Genomic DNA, 20,118 nt, shown 5'->3' on the forward strand with positions numbered 1-20,118 from the left:
GTGTGCCCAGACATACTTGCTGTGTCCTGCCAGATAGGAAGGTCTGAAACCAGCTAAGAACAGTACCCCTTAGGCCACAGTAATTCTTCAGTCGCTGGATTAGTATTTCATGATCCACAGTATCAAATGCTGCATGTACATGTACCAACTACATATCAACTATGTATTTATCTATATTTATTCTATACAATGTCATGACTGTACAGTGTCTTGTATTTCTTATGTATATTTGTTCCCCATTATTTGTTTGTATTATGTACAGCGCTACGGAAGATGCTGGCGCTATATAAATAAAAAATAATAATAATAATAAATGTGAAAAATGTATTTATTTAATAAAAAATGGATGTGGGTGTAGTTTTACTATTTGTCCACAAGATGGCCTCAGTCAAAAAGTCCTGGAAGCATACGATCAGGCTGTTGTTTTTTCTGTGGGGGGCTTCAATCAATAAATGGGATCTATAATTAGAGATGGCCCAAACCATTCGCCGGGCGAATCTCTCTGGGCCTTCTACTACTTCCGGGTCGCAATGACCCGGAGTAGTACGCCTGCGCTGCCCGGCGGAGTGCGTCCTAGATCACGCTCCTGTTGCCGGCACACTCTCTGCGCATGAGCGCGACGTCACTTATGACGTCACGCACATGCGCAGAAAGTGCCCGGCAACAGGAGCGCGATCTAGGACTCGCTTCGCCGGGCAGCGCAGGCGTACTACTCCAGGTCATTGCGACCCGGAAGTAGTAGAAGGCACACAGATCTTGAGATGTTCGGTAACCATTCGCAACATCTCTATCTATAATCCCATTCATTGATCGCTGGGCTAGCGGCCGGCTGCGGGAGTGCGCATGTGTTTTATATTCTGGTTAGAGCAAGATGAAAGGTTTGTTCTCATGTGCCTTAATTTTTTGATGCATAAAATTGCTTTTCACATCTAAAATCACTAACCAAAGAAAAACAAAAGGATAACATGACAACAAAAAATATGTTTATTTTTCACAGACAAGTTTCTTTTCATATAGGAATTTTCATAATTTTTTTAATCAAATCATGAAAAAAAATATATAGGTGTGTTGGACTTTCACTAGCCTGTAATGCAAGCAATTACTGTAACTGAATTAGCCCCATACTAGAGTAGGTAAGTGTTGAAGTGGGCTTGATCCTTTTGTTGTTATGGAAACCTGATTGGTTGCCCTGAGCAACTGATTCTTATTTGCTCCAGTCTTGCTTACACCTGTATTTGTAACTCCTGTTAGAATGTATTTTGCATTATTCATTTGGAATAAAACAATCATTATTCGATCATCTTTTAAATTTACAGTACATTTCAAAAACGCAACACTGATTTTTAATTCTCAGATGTCTTCCCATAACTTTACATAAATTGAAAAATCTAAGTTGTGCTATTTATTCTCTCTCTGTTTATCACGGTATAAAATATTTTACTCTTAACTACTTCTTACATTTCTGATAAAAAATAGAAGATGTAAGTGTTCTACATTCTTTAGATGACTGTACCTTGATCCCTTGAGTTTATAGTCAGATTGGGTGTAATCCTAATGCCCCATATAGACAGCAGATTTTTGCATTTTATGATCATTTTGACCAATAGTCTATTGACAAGCAGTGAAAGTTAAAAAAAAACCGTGACCAAGAATTGACCATCATCCCAATTAGTAGCTGATACCTCCTTCCCCATGAGAAATCTATTCCTTTTCACAAACGGATCGTCAGGGGGATCTGTATGGCTGATATTGTGGTGACACCCCTCCCACAGTGTGATGTCAGGACCATGGTCCTGACAGTTTCCTGTCTGTGAACCGTATTGCATTGTGGGAAATAACAGCTGTTTACAGCAGGGTCCAACTGCCAAAAAGGCAGGCAGCATCTCCTTCCACTGACATCACCTGCCAGCAGTAAAAATGTCTGCATGTACTGTACTGTCCAATGGAGAGGGCAGGAGTAGAGAAAAGTCAGGAGGCTCCCCGCAGTGGCTAGAGACAAAACAATTGGATACAAAATCCTGCCTGTCTATATGCTTACTCAACACATAAAGTGAAGTTCAAAGCAGAGGATTCTTGTACAGTCATCTAACTGATGGACAAAACAATCATGAATAACAGTCTTGGCTGTCAAATCTTTATGTGGGTTCAAAGAAAAAAAAAAGTTTGTGGACTATAACTTTTCAGGGTATTTCTCAGTAATGTAGTATATGCAAAATAGGAGTTCATGAAATGGATCATTCCCTTGTGGCCTAACAACAGTTGACGTCACCCCCACCATCGCCCTGGGGGCTAAGGGGCCTGTTTTTTATTGACTTTTAAAGCAGCAGAGCATGATACTTTTACCTTTTTCCAGTGGCAGGATACGTCCTCACTCCTAACTTCAGTACAGCCGCACTCTTGTCCCGTACAGGCTATCTCTTTGTGACTCCTGATGCATGTCTCATGACATGCAGAATGCAGAGATGAGAACCACAAGGTGCTGGCTGTACAGCATGGAACTGCATGAAAGAGAGGAGTGAGGTACTGCCTTACAGCTAAAAGTAAGTTAATTACCCTGCTCTGGTGGGGAGGGGGTATGGGAGAAACAAATGCAACCCAATAACATGGGAGAGGGGTTGGAGAAGTTTGGGATAAGACTACTTATTATTCCTTAGAGGGGGATAACCGCTATCAAATACTGCTATATGGGTGGAGAAAGGATGTGCACTGAAAAGCTACCTAGAACTGACAGGGGATTAAAAAAATATATTCAGTCATCACATCTGGAGGCAGGAGCACAATTACTGTCTGATCTTACAGTAACACTGGGGAGGCCCTATCCAATGTTTTTTATGTAGGGCCCATCAATTTCTAGTTATGCCGCTGAATGTTACAGATCTTAGTTTTATCTGATCTTTACATTCACATATACACAGATTGTTGTCCACAGTAGTAGGAAAAGTCAGTTTTGTACATTTTATGTATATATCAGTACCTTAGAATAGTACCTTCAGTTAGTGCTGAATAAACTCATTTAAGCTAATCCAGTATATCTACTATTAACAGACTGACAGAATGATGTCTGAATTCTGGCTAACATCTTCCCTTGTTGGTATGAAAAAAGTAAATTGCAAATGTTTGCCTGAGGAAGCGGGCTTGGAACCAATGAAACACGTTGCATATTATTTTGGAGTACTAATTATATTTATTTAAACCATACATAGTGGTTGAGTTTGGTTGTTGGGTAGGTAAGTCCACCCTTGCCCCCACATTGTATCTGTTTTTTAAATATTGATACTACTTTTATTCTGCTGGTGCTTCTGTATCCTTCATACATTGATATCCACCTGGTGGATGGGTTCTTTCATTCTACAGAGAGCGACTCTTTTAACCTGAGTGGGGACAGGTCTAATTTGAGTAGTTGTGAGTATTATGAGTATAACTTATCTACTGATGACTTGTGCCATTTTTTAAGATCAATAATACACTATTGGGGGCTCTCAATTGTGTTTCCTTGTTTTACATAATCTTCCCTTGTTAGTATGAAAAAAGTCAATTTTCTAGATTTCTATCCCTGGGAGAATTTCCTGCATCACACTGAAACAAAATTCACTATCTGCCATTACAAATTGCCCTAAAAAAGAACATTTGAAAATATAATTTTAATGCTTATAAGTGATAAGTAAAATATTTCTCTTTATGATTAAATAATGTATGAAAGCCATCTCATTATGATCCTGGCTGTGAAAAAAAATGTTCATATAAGAACAGAGGCACATCCATAAATGTGAATTTTTGTTTTGAATGGGCATTGTGTTTCGAGCAGCTACACAGTATGTGTTGTCAGGCTGCATTAACATATTATTCTGTTTTATTGTAAAACTAACATCTTGCTTGTCTGATGCAATGGCTTGTCATATCTGGTCATGCATATCTTTTCTCTGCATAAATGTCAATGTGAAATGTGTTCTGGCTCACAGTGCAACACCTCTGTTAGGTGAACAGTTAATATTGCTGTTTGTAAAAGTCTTCAGGAGACATGTCTTATCACAAAGTAGGGATGCTCATTTGGATTCTGCGGAACTGAAATTTCCACATATCCGATCGGAAAGCTCAAGATTGTAAACATGCCACCCTTCCTAGTATCCCAGGTGGTGGCACAGAGATCAAGTTGCAGCATCTCACATACAAGGTTGTTATGGTAAAGGATGGGTAGGCTTCATCATCAAGGTAGAAAGTGGCATCCTCAATGCCCACCTGGTGGGGAATAGACGTGTAAGTTTATCCGCACCGGAAACCCAATGGTACCTTCACCACCAAAATCAGTTTAAGCACATTCCTTGTGTCCTGGACATAGGATGGTAGATTCTGCACCAGTGGCTTCAATTTCTCAACCAGGAATTGGCCAACTCGTTCCATTGTTCCACCCACTGTAGACATAACAGGACACCCTGGTAGTTTATCTTTATTTTTATGAAGTTTTGGGATAAAATACATAGTTGGCCTCATGTATTCAACCAGAGCAGAATGCATTGCATGTAATATATTGCATTCTGCTCTACTCATTGTGCGAAAGACTTAACACATTATTCTGTTTACTGCAGTTTAGTAAATAAGTCCCTTTATTATATTATGCATCACGGTCACTTTAACCAGAACACAATTCAAAGTGGAAAACTTACAGGGGCTACTGAGATAAGAATCCCTGCTTTCATTGTCCCACACATGAAGCACACACCATACATATCCTGTTTTTGTTATTTTTTTGCTCCAGTCACCCATGAGATATTGGGGTTGATTCACTAAACAGTGCTATTGAATAGCGCTATAGCGCTACATGAATTACGTGCATCATTGTGCACGTAAAACTTTACACGCAGTAAAACTGATAGCGTGCATTAATTTGAGTGCAGTTTAGGCGTGTAATGTTAACATTTGTCAGCTGTTTGCCCTTATAAGCTTTGCTCAACAGCACTTGCTTCAGAGTAGTTTGAGACTGGGGAAGTAAATGTTATTTGTTTGTAGTAGTAGTAGTAGTAGTAATTAAATTGTGTTAGTCATATGTACAATGCCAAGCAACCATAACTGTTATTAATTGTATATCACTGTATGCATTGTAACATGTGGATATTGTGTAGTGTGACTTGTGTTGTGTGCTGTGTAATGTGTGTGTACTGTGAAGCTGCAGCACAATGCTGAGGACACTGTAAAGCTGGGACACAGTGTATGCTGGAGCTGACAGAGGTAAAGGGGTCAATTGGCCTAGGGCCCCTGAGCTCTGCAGGGCCACCTAGACTGCTGGACCCCAAGATGCCTCTCCCTCCTCCTGCACCCCAGGTTCCCTCCATAGGGAACATTGCGAGTTATGAAATAGCGTTGTGCGTTATGAAATAACACTGCTACTGCCTATACCGTGCATCTCAGAGCTGGGACAAAGTTCTCCAGCACCCAAGGCTGAAACACCAAAGTGCACCCCTCCATCCCTCCCACCACAGCTGTCACACACTGATTGCTATTAGACGAAGATGTGCCCCAAGACCCCAACCTCCCCAACACCTTAATCTCTAGATATGTGACTTGCAGTCACTGCCATGTACCCCTTTTTCTTATTTCTCTCTGCTTCAAACACAATAGAGGAATGATAGCTGAATGAATTGTGCGCCTGTAACGATTGTGGAACTTTCTCAGTGATCAGCGCACAACGCGTGCGCTGATACGGCGGAAATCCTGCACAAGCGTATATTTGCAGGAACCCAGCAAAAGGTGCTACGCACCCGTAGAGGGAAATTCCTGTCGGCAGATGGCGCTGGGGAGTGCAGAGGAACCTATCCTCTGTACCTCCACAAATGCCAGACAGGAATTGTACGAAGCGCAGAACGCAATCGCAAGAGAAGCGATTGCGAATGAGAACGAGCAAAGGGACAGGTTGTATGTGTGTGCGCCAACCTAGTCGCCACCCCGCGACAGTGCACACACAACAGCAGATATGAAATAGGAACGCGATCGCGAGAGGTGCGATCGCCAGACGTGACACAAGGCAGATCAGGACAGAATACGAGGATAGCAACAGCACAGCAAATAATACAATGAGAATAACAAGGAAAATAACAAACGCTAACTGAACGCGAACACCGCACTCATTCGCAGCAGTGCACGCGTTCGTGCGCGGTCTCCACGTGATAAGCACCATAGAGACAAGCACGCCTAACTAACCAAGACAGACACCACACAAACGCGCTTGCTACGCGGTTGCCTTACCGCAGGCACCAGCAAGCGCACCCAAACAGACAGACAATGAGAATCGATCAAACAGGAACCACTGCTCTTACCGTCAGAGCCAGTGCGAACCAGGTATCAGAAAGATCCACTGCTCTTGCTGTCAGAGCAGTGTGATCCAAGCACACAACAAACAGAAGGAGTAACCAGCAGCGACCACAGCCGAGGTTAGCTCCAAGATCCAGACCAGAGGAATCCACTGCCACTAACGCTAGGGCAAGTGCGATTCAGACAGACAGAACAGAAGGATCCACAGCACTAGCAAAAGTGGCTAGCGCAATCCAGGAAGACAGAACAGAAGGATCCACAGCACTAGCGCAGGATGCCAGTGCGATCCAGGTACAGAGTAGCAGAACAGAAGGGTCCACAGCACTAGCGCAGGATGCTAGTACGATCCAGGGAGGGAGAACAGAAGGATCCACAGCACTAGCGAAAAGAGGCTAGTACGATCCAGGGAAACAGATCAGAAGGGGCTACCAGCAACAACCGCTGTTGCGGTTAGCACCCAGACACACAGAACGATTTCCTGTTGCTGGGACAGGACAATCGCAACAGACAAACAAAACAGATAAACAATCCTAACTGCACTAGGGAAACCTGCCTAGTGCAAGTTCCAGGAATAACTCTAAGCTGATCTTCAAACAAATAGCATGGCTGACACTCCTCCAGGAGTGTTTCACAGGAAGGAGACCTTATGACCAGCCCAGCATTGTGGGAAACAGATAGTACTTATAGAGCAAGCCCACAATGGATGTGGCTAGGCAATTTGCATGATAAACAAATGCAAATTCCTCAGCAGCAAGCTGCAGAACTGACAAAAGGTCTCTCTTAAAGAGACCTGCAGAATGCAGACCTGAAAAGTGGTCAAAAAGCTGCCTGTCTGCACAGGCAGCTGAGCAGATGTTCACAGCGCCCCCTTCCACACTGCGCCCTGAGGCTGGAGCCTCTCTTGCCTCTGCCTCGGCCCAGCCCTAATCCTAATGGCTGCAGCTCTGGCGCTTCGAGTCCACCAGGATCAAAGCACAATATAAATGTTCTGTGACTTGTCTTGTATTTACAGTAGTGGATAAGAACTAATTATGCATGTTGCTCTGCCAAAACAAATACAGAACACAGAGAAGTGAATTTCTTCAGCAACTACAGTATATGTGGAATAAAGCCTTTGCATTGTATTCTCTGCGAGAGTTTGGGTCCGCTTTCATCTAATCTCAGGATACAGAAAGATATATGGGTCAGAGATGGTTGTATCTATTTTCCAAAGCAGGTTGCAAGCAAGGGAAATGTATACAACAACGCATTTTAAAACTGATACAAGATATTTTAATTTAAGCATTTTGCAATTGTTATTACATCACATTTGCAATTTTAAATGGAAATGAATTCTTAATCACTTATGAATAGCCATAACTTTAGGTCATGTAAAGCACAAGAGTAATTACCCGATAAATGATAGTGGGATAATCACTCACATAAATTGCCTGGCAAGGATATTGCTGAAGTTACAGGGAGAGTGTCATGATGTAACAAAATAAACAAAGTAAACCCTTCAGCTGCTGTATATTACATACTGCCTGTCTCTCTCGAACTCATATACAATATAAAAACGTCAATGACATTTTGTATCATGAAAAATATGTGATTTAAAGTGGTTATCTAGTGTAAGCATCAATTGACTGCTTCTAGTCTGTGCAATTTGGAAAATTACACCAAATTTTAGAGTGTCAGTTATCAAGTCAGCATGACAGAATCCTAAACGACAAGTGACAAGTGAGAACATTACTTTCTTTACTTGCCTCCACTGCAGGGCCCTGTTCACTCCTGAGCCTACCAATGTTGGCCATCATCTCTCCTCCACTCTCCATTGACCAGTACACACTGCTCAGCAACACTCGAACAGCAAATCAATTCCTGAACTGTTGCCCTAACTTTTGATTGGCAATCGTTAAGGGCAACAGTAATTGTGCATAACCCGAGGGCTATACTAGTTGCATTTGCTTCAGATCAGGAGATTCAACATGCAGTATTCAGCTGTAAGATTAGCATATTACAAAAAATATTTTACAAGTTAAATCTTTATATCTCAAGAAAGTAATTTCTCTCAAGTAGTCCAAGCTTAACCTCTCACCTCTCATAGTCTGATCTTTCAACAGTCTCACCAAAACTTCCTGCAGTAGCACTAAAGATCAAGTTAAATGATTTCAATTGACCAAGCAATTGAAAGAGGAACTTTAACCCAGGATTGAACTTCATCCCAACGAGTAGCCAATACCCTCTTTCCAAAGAGAAATTTTTACCTTTTCTTGAATAGATAATCAGGGGGGCTCTGTGTGGCTGATATTGTGATGAAACCACTCCCACAGTGTGATGTCATGACCACCGCAGCTCCCAGCTGTCCCTCTTTTGGAGGGACAGTCCTTCTTTGGGAACCCAATCCCTCTGTCCCTCTTTCTCCCTCATTTGTTCCTCTTTCAGGGCTGATTTACAGATCTATGTAAATATAAGACTTTTTCTCCTGAAAAATGTGTTTTATTGCCTCTAAACTTTATTCCCATCCTTTTATATTTCTTATTTTCAATGTTAATATGAAGGAAAACGAACCAGGATAGAGAGAGAGAACAGTGTGATTGGAATTATAAAACACCAGATTTTTCTAATGAAATCCTTATGGTATGTGTGATTAGGGGTGTACGGGGGTGTGATTAGGGGTGTGTCGGGGTGTGATTAGGGTGTGGCAGGGGTGTGGCTCAAGTGTCCCTCTTCCTTATCTCAAAAAGTTGGGAGGTATGGACCACAGTCCTGACAGTTTGCTGTCTCTGAACCTTGTTGCATTGTGGGAATTAACTACTGTAAAGATCCCTCCTGTAGTGTATTCTGTCCATTACAGTGGAGCTGCAAACTGACAGTTCTGGCCTGTCTACTTGCATTTGGTTGTGCATTTGCAGTGGGTCTCATTGTCATTTGCGATCGCTCTGCAATTCTGGGCAGTTCAGGATGTTGTCATCATTCCACCTATTGCTTGTTGCAGCTGAGCTGCGGCCAGATAGCCCTGGATTTCCTGCATGCATGTTGCTACATGGTTCTGCATGCATTTTTTATGGGGGTTCTTTGCATTCACAGCCAGCCAGCAAATGGTAATCAAGCCAGCTCAGGATTGAGTGATTACCATTCAGCTGTGTGGAGATTTGCATGCCTGCATCCATTGGTTGATGCTGGCATAAAAGTCTGCCTCCCATTTCATACCCCGACCATCATAGCGATCACTATGCTGGTCTGCTGGGCACTGTGCTACTCTGTATAGTTCTGTTATTGTAGTTCAATGTGACCTTATTACTTATGCTTTTAGCTAGTTCTTGATAAATATATATGCAGACTTGCTAATATATATTTATCCATTAGTTGAGTCGTTTGTTATTTTCCTTATTCGAGCTACGGAGATTTTTCAGTTACTGTGTTAGCTAGTCAGTTTAGCACGTTTCGGTAGGTTGCGCTTATCGTGACCACCTGTGCTTAGCTTGCATAGTTGTGTTGCTATTAGTTATGTTCTTTCCTGTAGTCTTGCCTGTGTGGATGCTTGCTTGTGACTTTTGTTAGCCTGCTTGCTCTGCTTCTGTGGACGTGACTGTGAGCTGCGGTTGCTATTAGTTACGGTCCAATCTATAGTCCTGTCTTGTATCTGTCTGAATGCTTGTTATCGCAAGAGCAGCTCAACTTTGCACTGAGCTGCCATTGCATCTTATTTGTAGCGATATCGGAAACCCAGAGCTGCAGTTGCTCTGGGCAGCCTGTGTAGCCTGTGTAGCCTCTTCCATTATTCAGCTACCAGCCTTGTTGCTCTGGGTGGTCAAAGTATAACCCCCAAGCATTACACTTGTGATTTGTAAACAGACAGTATTGCTTATGCACACAAGCATTACAACTACTTTTTTCCAAATGCCAAGAAAGCAATAGCTCCCTCTGCGCATATAACTCTCAGTAACAAACCATCTGTACATATCTCCTGACAAAACTAAAGATGTTACTACCCATAATAAATTTCAGAATGTAAATCGGGGTAAAGAAAGATTTTAAAATGGGCTAACACTGACTAAATAATCTATAAATTAATATTGCAAAAAAAAAAAAAGCGATTGCATTCATCATGTTATTTTCACTACAGTTCCTCTTTAACATTGCAAGTAAAGTTAACCCTCTGCATTTAACTATGTTGTCATCATTGGCGAGCTTAAGCACTAGAAATCCTTATGTTTTTGTTTTTTTTTAAGCAGTAGCGTTTTGATAGTTTCTGACTTTTGGTGCCCATACATGGTACAATAAAAATGTTTGATTTTCCCGTTTATTCGACCAAAACTATCGGATCGAATGAAAGTTGAAAAGAATGGTTATTCCGTTTTTTCAAGAAAAATCTCATCGGACATGTTGGAAAAAATCTTTATATTTTATCTAAAAGAGTAATCGAATGAAATCATCTAATCGAAAAAATTGTACCATGTATGGGCACCATTAGAGAGAGCTTCAGCTCTCTTTAGCTTATATCAGAGATGCCCACACATTTTCAGCTTGGAAGCTACTTTAAAAATTAGCAAGTCAAAATGATCTACCTATGTACAAATTTAGGAGCACATTTGAGTATACAGAATGGAAAATGTAGTGTGGTTTGGGATGTACTATGAAGTCCTTTACAATTTTCTGGTAGATCGCAATCTACCCAATGGGCACTCCTGGCTTATATTATGTGTATATATTGTCCCTGTTTTTAAACAGAAGCAAACAGACAGTTTTTGTGCATGGTAATAATTGTCAGCTAAAATATGGTGAAGTGCAGAGGGTTAACTTTACTTGCTATGAGTAACTCTATCTGTCACATTTCATTTTCATAGACTTCCATGAACTGCACTACATATAAACAAAACTATGTAGTAGTGCTCATCACGAGCTTGTGATCATGAGCCATTTTTTGCGATCACGAGGTCATAATTAGCATTAGTGATCGGCTCTCGATCACGAATGCCAATCACGAATGCACCTATGATTGCACTCGTTACCCGACTCCAGATCACTAGGCAGTATTTGTGATTAAAAACCTGCTGGCTTTAGTGGTTAATAGCAAAGCCCCCTTACATGCTAGAAACACCAAATTTGCCAGATATGTTAAAAAGAACATATCAGAGGAAACATTTTTTCAAAAAGACCTTATAGTTTTTGATAAAATCGATTTTAAAGTTTTAAAGGAAAAAAGTATACATTTAAATGTGGTAAATGACCAGTTAATGGATTTACTCTTGTCCCCACTGTCCTTCTTAACATATCTGGCAAATTTGATGTTTCTAGCATGTAAGGGGGCTTTGCTATTAACCTCCCTGGCGTTCAATTTCCCCAGGATTTCTGTGCAAAAGGTGATCAAATTAATTTTTATAACTTTTTTCCTGTAACTTGCCAAAATTTGTCAAGCAAGGGTCTATACAGTGCAGGAGAGCATTGACGTGTATGTATGTCAATACTGTTCACAGCATGTTTTTCATTGACAAGTATAACCGTCAATACCGCTGGGGAGGTTAACCGTTAAAGTCGGCGGGTTTTTAATTGTGATTACCGACTCGTGATTCGTGATTACATGTGGTTATTCGACTCAAAACCACACTCAAGTCAGATATACCTTTCTACTCATGATTGTGATCATGAGTCAAAACGTAAGTGGGCGGAACCTAATTTGTGATCACTTGAATTTGTGATTGGGTGTATCCGAGCACCACTGAAATTATGTTATGAGAATGTACACAACAGTAACCAGATCTTTATTTTTTTTTTCCAAAGCTAGCCCCCATCATTTGTTCTGTCGGAGGTCTACCACATATGCAACATCAAATAGGTAAGGCAGCAGCTTTGTGAGAGTGTATCACTAATACCATGACTGGCATTATGAGAAGATAGACTCAATTTTTCAAGACTGTCATGAGGATAAAAAAAAATAAAAATCTCACACACTAAGAATCTGCAGATTCAAATTGGCTTCAGTTTCACTCAGTCAAGCATAATTAAGCCAGCCCTCTAGTAGTAGTGCATTATCTTCAATTAAAGAGAGATTTGTTTTCTAAACAATTGTTATGGTTGATCAGTGTTGCACGCAAATTTTCAATTAAAGGATACCCGAACTGACATGTGACATGATGAGATAGACATGTGTATGTACAGTGCCTAGCACACAAATAACTATGCTGTGTTCCTTTTTTCTTTCTCTGCCTGAAAGAGTTAAATATCAGGTATGTAAGTGGCTGACTCAATCCTGACTCAGACAGGAAGTGACTACAGTGTTACCCTTACTGATAAAACATTCCAACTATAAAACACTTTCCTAGAAGAAAATGGCGTCTGAGAGCAAGAAAGAGGTAAAAAGGGGAATTTCTTATCAGTGAGGGTCACACTATAGTCACTTCCTGTCTGAGTCAGGACTAAGTCAGCGACTTATATACCTGATATTTAACTCTTTCAGGCAGAGAAAGAAAAAAAGGAACACAACATAGTTATTTGTGTTCTAGGCACAGTACATACACATGTCTATCTCATCATGTCACATGTCAGTTTGGGTATCCTTTAAGTCATTTTTACATTTAAAAAAATGGCATTTTCGATTTAGAGAAAATTTTCATAAAAATACAGTGCATTTTTGCAATATGGAGAAAATTTGCGAAAATTCAAAAAATTGTGTATTTTAGCTTGAAAATTCATGAAAATGCTAAAAATACTTTATTTTTAGCGTAAAAATTCAGGAAAAAAAGCAAAAAAGAACAAACTTTTAACAAAATTATTTTTGATGGCATTTTCTCCAAGTCGAATGTAACATTTTTGCAAAAATGCATTTTCATAGTTCAACACAACAATCCAATTTATTAAGAGCTAGTCAGCAATTTATGATGGTTGACAGCATTATGTGACCATCTTTTGACAGTTATTTCTGTCATTCATTTCTGAATACTGCATACATTTGCTGAGTATATGTGGAAGACAGCGCACATGAGAACTGCACATCTATATAATTGTGCCCAGTTCTACCCCCCGGAGTGCCAGTTCAGGAGCTCCCTGTTCCAGCAACACACCTGGAATGACACCACTTCTTAAATCAAGTCATCCTTATTCAAAATATGCTTCAGAGGTAGATAAGAAGCTCTTTTACAGCACATAAGCTGAGCAGCTTGAGAAAGGGCAGGAGCCTGAAACAGCATGCTGTTGCTGCAGATTCAGCTGTCTTTCCTTCTCTAAGCCTATATGCTGTGAAAGAGCTTTTATCTACTTGTGAAGCATCTTCCAATAAAGAAGACTACTTGATTTTAAGAAGTGGTACTGATCCAGGTGTGTTGCTAGATTTGCTGAGGCACAGGGCTCATTAAAAGTCTTGTTCAGTTTCTTATGAACAAGTTTTCTTCACAGTTATCTACACAACTTTATGTTCTGAGATGTATGCATCTTTTATTCTTAGCACAGCGGTCATAATATCAGTTACACAATTGTTTCCCTAGTTTCTGTATTAGACAAACATGATTATCAATTGCAGAATTAGCACAATTTTGGATTGTAACTATGTTGTTAAAGCAAATCTCTTTAACTCAACCTTATATACTACAGTGAATAATGACAAGCATTGGTTCCTTCCAGTTGTTTGCTTATGTGCATACAAACACACCCATTTCCAAATATTTCCTTATAAAGATCGTCATAGACGGTCTCTGAATTAGTCCCGATTTCATAAATCATTTAGGACTTAGAAGGACTACAAGCTTGTGCAGTTAAAGCAACCCTGAACTGAAAATAAATTTATGAGATAGTTAATTGCATGTACAGCAATAGTTATAAGTAGAACATTAGCACAACAGAACAGTCTTATATTTTTTTTTTCAGTTTATGGGCTCCATTCTTAGTTACTGGATAAGATATATCTCAACTATAATCCATCAAAGGACTTTTCAAGACTTTTACTGTCTTTGAGGGGTGGGGGGCAGGACTCTCTGGTTGTCACCATGGCAGGGGTGACATCCAGGCAGAAGTGATCATGGTCCCAGCATCTTCATATAACTCCATGCCCTGATTCCGATCCAAGTAGCTCTGCCTCCTGATCACATAGCTCCACCCCCAAAGGAATGTTCATGTGAGCAGTTTCACTCTATTATGCGCCCCTCCAAAAAATAATTGCCCAGCACACTGGAAGATGGGAGAAGACAGAGATGTGCCAGATATCTGCTCCACTGACACCTGCCCCTGACAGACAAACAGAGCGAGAAGTTTGAGAGGTGAGTAGTACTCTCTCCCACTTTTTACTCTTTTCTCACTGTCACAGCCCTTGCTGTAAATATTCTCCCTGTGCGCGCGCGCGCACACACACACACACACACACACACACACACACACACACACACACACACACACACACACACACACACACACACACACACACACACTTCGATACCAGAAGGTAGCATTAAGCATACTACTATACTTGTGTAGCCTCAACAGGGCTATCTAAGTAAAGGTATCTAAAGGATCTAAGAGGGATACCTAGTAAGGTTTGCCAAGGGATCTGCTTAATGCTGTGATCTGAGTGCCCTTACAGGATGAAGGCCCGAGGTGAGCAATGGAGGAATCATGTTGCCCCGCCTCCCTCGGGGTACCACCAGACCACAATGGTAGATATAGGGGGGGGGGTACCATATGTGAGGGAAAGTTTAATGCCTTTATTTCTGAGTTTACTTCATCTCATATATGTGGGGTTATGTATGCACATTTCACATATATTGGTGGTAACACTTGCTGCATTTCATGTGTTGGAGATAACATTTGCAGCATTGCTAGTGTTAGAGGTAACGTTTGCTGCTTTGCATGACTCAGAGGTACTGTTTGCTGCAGTTTGATGTGTTGGAGGTAACATTTCTTGCATTCCGTGTGTCGGAGGAAAAGTTTGCCTCATTTTATGTGTGGGAGGTAATGTTTGTTTGTATTTTACATGTTGGAGGTAACTTTTACTACATCTCTTATTTGATGTTCTTAGTGGCTGCATTTGATACTCAGAGGTTATTGTTGTATCGTTTGGTATTTTTGGGGCTCATGATTACTAAATGGTATGTTAATACATGAACCAAAAGAAGCACAGCGCACTTCTGCACTTATTCCCCTAAGATTTAGCTTTAGCAATGCAAGACATTTTGAATGGTGGGGGTATCTGTAAATAATCAGCACCGGGGGTGTCAAGTACCCTAGGTGCACCACTATTGGCTTGTACTAACAAAGTTGCTGTGCTTCTGTAAGATACTTATTCTTGAGGATAGTCTTTACTCATCCCATTTACTCATCTTTCTGTCTTCTGGGTTAAGCTATAGGAGACAATTCTTAGGATTATTTTTCACTGAAAAGCACAAAACACAATCACAATTACACTGTGATGCAACAACAATATTGACACTTTTTCAGCAAGGAATTCTGTTTTTTTTTTTGTGCAATATTTATTTGTGTCTGCAATTGTGTTTTGTGATTTCTACTGGATCGGCTATGGAATATTTTCCATTAGATACTGAAAACATTTATTTGTGTATAATGTCTAAGCTAAGAAAGTCTGAATCAATTATTTATGAAGTCAAAGATTAATTATTGCAGCATCTTTTTGTGTTGATGAAAATGTGTGAATATAAAAAGATGGCAGTGTTCTAAAGTCTAAATAAATGAGGAAAAGGACAACTGCTCACCCGATGTAATATTTGGAGTAAACATAAATGTTAGTTCTCAGTAATATGTTGCCAGCTGTGTTGCTCGGATACCCCCCGATCACAGAGTCAAAGAAATCCAGCCACGGCAGTCCCAAAATCCAGATAAGCCGTGATTGTGAACCGGATTTGAAACTGACTGATGAATTTGATTTGGATTTTATCTGCGATTGCCAGTAAAATCCGTGATCATGGGTTCGTGATCCGGATTTGACTTTAACGTTAATAGCAAAGCCCCCATACATGCCCCAATCCCCAGAATTGCATGGATTATAAAGGTGATCAGTAGCTACAACTTAAAAAAAAAATCAAAAAGACCTTATAATTTTTAAGAAAATCTAATTTAGAGTTTCCAATAAAAAAGTATTTGTGATTAAATCCCGCCAAAACCCGCCGGCTTTAGCAGTTAACAGCAAAGCCCCCTTACATGCTATCAAAGGAAATTTCAAAGGAAAAAAGTATACATGTAAATGCGGTAAATACATTAACTGTCATTTACCGTATTTAAATGTATACTATTTTCCTTTGAACCTTTAAAATTGATTATCTCAAAAACTATAAGGTCTTTTTAGGAAAAACAAAATTCCCTTGTTTCCACTGTCCTACTTAATATATCCTGCAAATTTGGTATTTATATAATGTAAGGGGTCTTTGCTATTAACTGCTAAAGTAGGCGGCTTTTCAGCTTATAATCATGGCTATTTTTGCCATGATCACGGCCGTGTTCATGGGCCAGATATGCAAAATAACGGGCGCATCCATGATTGGATTCCATGATTGATTCCTGATCACAGATTCGGATCACGATGTCGGATGGTGAAAAAATGCTTGTGAATCATGGCTATGCCGTAATCACGGATTGTATTCGAGCAAAACTAGGTGCTGGTACTTGTATGTGAAGGCACAACACACCTAGGTCAGAATTTAGCATATCACTGATGCAGTGACTAGTAGGGATGAGCGAGCAACATTTCTGAAGTTGATCTCGCATTGAAATGGGCCTTTCTCACTTACCATAGTTCTTTACGAAAGGCCCAGTGATTGGCCATGTGGTTGCTTTTCATGAAGGTGGACAAAACCTAGGGGCGATACTGCACCGGAATTTCTGCGGGAAACACTAAATGGATGCCTATTGAGCAAATCATTTGCTCTGTGTGATAGGAGGCAGAGACAGAGACAAGTAGAGAAGTGTATGCTTCAGGGAGAGAAAGCTGGTAGTTAGGTCTGTTTTTAGCAACTTAGAAACTGTAATTCATAGGGTGGATATGGTGCAGGCCTAATATTCGTAGGATTTATTGTATGCTGAAGTAGTGTGTGTAGGTACACTATTCAGGGTCGGACTGGGACACTAAGGGCCCACCAGGAAAATTGCAGCCTGGGGACCCACCCACCCCACCCATAGCTACAGTTAGCTATAGGTGTCCCCATGATAGGTAGTTAACTATAGGTGTCCCCAGAAGGTAGAAACTTATAAGTGTCCATATTATAGGTAGTTAGTTATAGGTGTCTCCAGGATTGGTAGTTAGCGATAGGTTTCTCCAGAATAGGTAGTTAACTATAGTTGTCCCCAGTAGGTAGTAAGTTATAGGTGTCCATAGTATAGGTAGTTAGTTATAGGTGTCTCCAATATAGGTAGTTCGCTATAGGTGTCCCCAGTAAAGGTAGCATAGAAGGGGAGCTTGCTGGCACACAGCGGTGGAAAGGGGGCCCAACTCATCCTCCCTCGCTTGGATACAACCTACTGCACTCCCCATCTAGATTTTAGCACATTGGCAGCAGGCAGTGAATGACTCACCTCATCCTGAACCTCTGCGTGTAACCTGTCTTCAGTTTCCAATGCCGCTCACCATACTCCCACTAATCAGGAAGTACAGTGAGAGGCATTGGAGATGGAAGATGCGTGACACACAGTGACGCAGATCTCTGGCGCTTGGAACGCAGAAGAAGTAAATAGTTCCCTGCTGCTGCTGCTGCCATTGCACTAAATTCTAAAAGGTGGAGTGTGGAAAGGGGGGCCCCGGGTGAGGGAGGGGGGAGTTGGGCCCCCTCCCCGCCACTGTGTGCCCCAGACCCCCCCCCCCTTCCTGCGATACCCCCTCCTGCTGCTCGGTGCAGGTCCTGGGAGGGCCCATTTAAAAGTACAAGAGGCTAGGTCAAGACAAAAGTTCAAAAATACAAGAGGCTAGGGCAGGCATGGGCAAACTTGGCCCTCCAGCTGTTAAGGAAGTATAAGTCCCACAATGCATTTGCCTTTATGAGTCATGACTGTGGCTGTAATACTCCTGCAATGCATTGTGGGACTTGTAGTTCCTTAACAGCTGGAGGGCCAGGTTTGCCCATGCCTGGGCTAGGGGATTCTACCGTGTTCCCGGTGGCAAAGTCCTAGCCTGACAATACTCACACATGCTTGTTATCTATCTAAACTGTATTGCTAGCTACTGAAAAAACATTCAGCTCTAGAATAGGATTTATTTAGCACAGATTTACATACGTTAGAACTGGGGACAACAAGTTACTTATAGTCTTTCAGAGTCCAACCAGCTGGCTGCTAACAGTACTGCACCTATAACTGACTGATAGAAGAACTGTCAGAGTTAATTTTTCTTCAGTGCGGAGTTACATAGGCTGGAAGGAATGGTGTGAACAGTAAGTTACTTGTATTAATGTTAGGAACAAAAAGTGGAACTACAAGAAGTAACTTACTGCCCACAGAGTTCTAACCTTTATAAATCTGCACTGAATTGGAAACAGGAACAGGAATTGGAAATTAATTTATATCGCCATCGCCAGGTGTGCGCTATTCTATTCACCAGGTTTTGTGAAGTGACTGGCCTCCCAGAGAATAAAGAAGACTTTGCATGTATCTACAATCATCAGTCTACATTTGTTTTATGGAATAAAACAACTGCTTAGCAACAGCATCTTTCATGCCCATCCCCATATGCACTTTCACAGAAATACTTCTAGGTTTGTAGAGAACAAGTAATTTCATGTTCCTTCTCCTTTTTCCTCTTTAAGAGGTTATCAGTGAAAAACATATGTATTTTAAATGAGAATGTTAAATAAAAATAGCTTAGGGTTTGTCCACAGTCAGCTGACAAACTGAGAAAACAAAGATAACACTGGGGAAAGGCATTCTTCTTGTTCATTGATCTGCCCTAATTTCTATGAAGAAGTTTCAGTTTTATTTACCATTTCTTGGGATTGTGCTCTTTTAACATTAGATACCTCTTTTACTGCAATACAACAAGTAAATAAGCTCTCTTGGTTGTGCCATGGTCACCCCAACTTAAAGGGGTTCTGTGGGGGATGTTGCAAATAAAAACCGCCACTTACCTGGGGCTTCTATCAGCCCCCTGTAGCAGTAATGTCCCACGTCGTCCTCCTCCGACATTACTGCTACAGGGGGCTGATAGATGTCCCAGGTAAGAGTCTGTTTTTATTTGCAACATCCCCACCACAGAACCCCTTTAAATCCACAACCCAAGTGGGTCAAAGACTATGATGCATGCTCTGTAATGCTCTGCATTAGTTAGGATGACAGTGGCACAACAGAGGGAATTGGAAAGTACACTGAGGGACCTCATCTACAAAGGTGTATGTGTGTGTGTGTGTGTGTGTGTGTGGGGGGGGGGATCTAGAAGATGTTCCAGGTAAGTAAAACAACTTTTCTCCTCCACTTAATATTTTAAAACAACTACACAAGTTCTGCAGTATATGGTACACACTTAATAAACTGACAATATTTAGGTTAAAGTGGGAGGTTGCATGAGGGTCTTAATATGATCAGATGTGCTTGTATAGAACTAAGCTTATAGAACTGCTTTTGCTGAATTATACAGAGTTCAGTCATATTAGTGTGGCCTTTCCTGCATGGAATGCAAATCAAAACACCAGTAGGAAGTTGACTGAAGTGTGTATTCTGTAATTACTACTTGCTGAATTCTGAAAATGTATGTCATTATTTACAAAGACACTACAAAGTGAAAAAATGGCAGCCAAAATAGATTAGTGGCCAGATCAGTAAGAGCCTGAACACACTTCTCTCTACTCCTGTCCACATTTCAGCAATGTGCATTAGTTTATGCATAGTGGATAGAAGTGGACAGAAGCACGCTAG

The 20,118-nt window shown here is 40.9% G+C and overlaps 1 protein-coding gene across 14 annotated transcripts in view; it reads right to left on the reverse strand.

The window, feature by feature from the left end:
- The window catches only part of DMD (dystrophin), a 3,066,377-nt gene that overhangs the window by 1,959,447 nt on the left and 1,086,812 nt on the right, over window positions 1-20,118 (reverse strand). The window lies entirely within an intron of this gene.

Source organism: Hyperolius riggenbachi, chromosome 2 (assembly GCF_040937935.1).
Source record: "Hyperolius riggenbachi isolate aHypRig1 chromosome 2, aHypRig1.pri, whole genome shotgun sequence".
NCBI lineage: Eukaryota > Metazoa > Chordata > Amphibia > Anura > Hyperoliidae > Hyperolius > Hyperolius riggenbachi.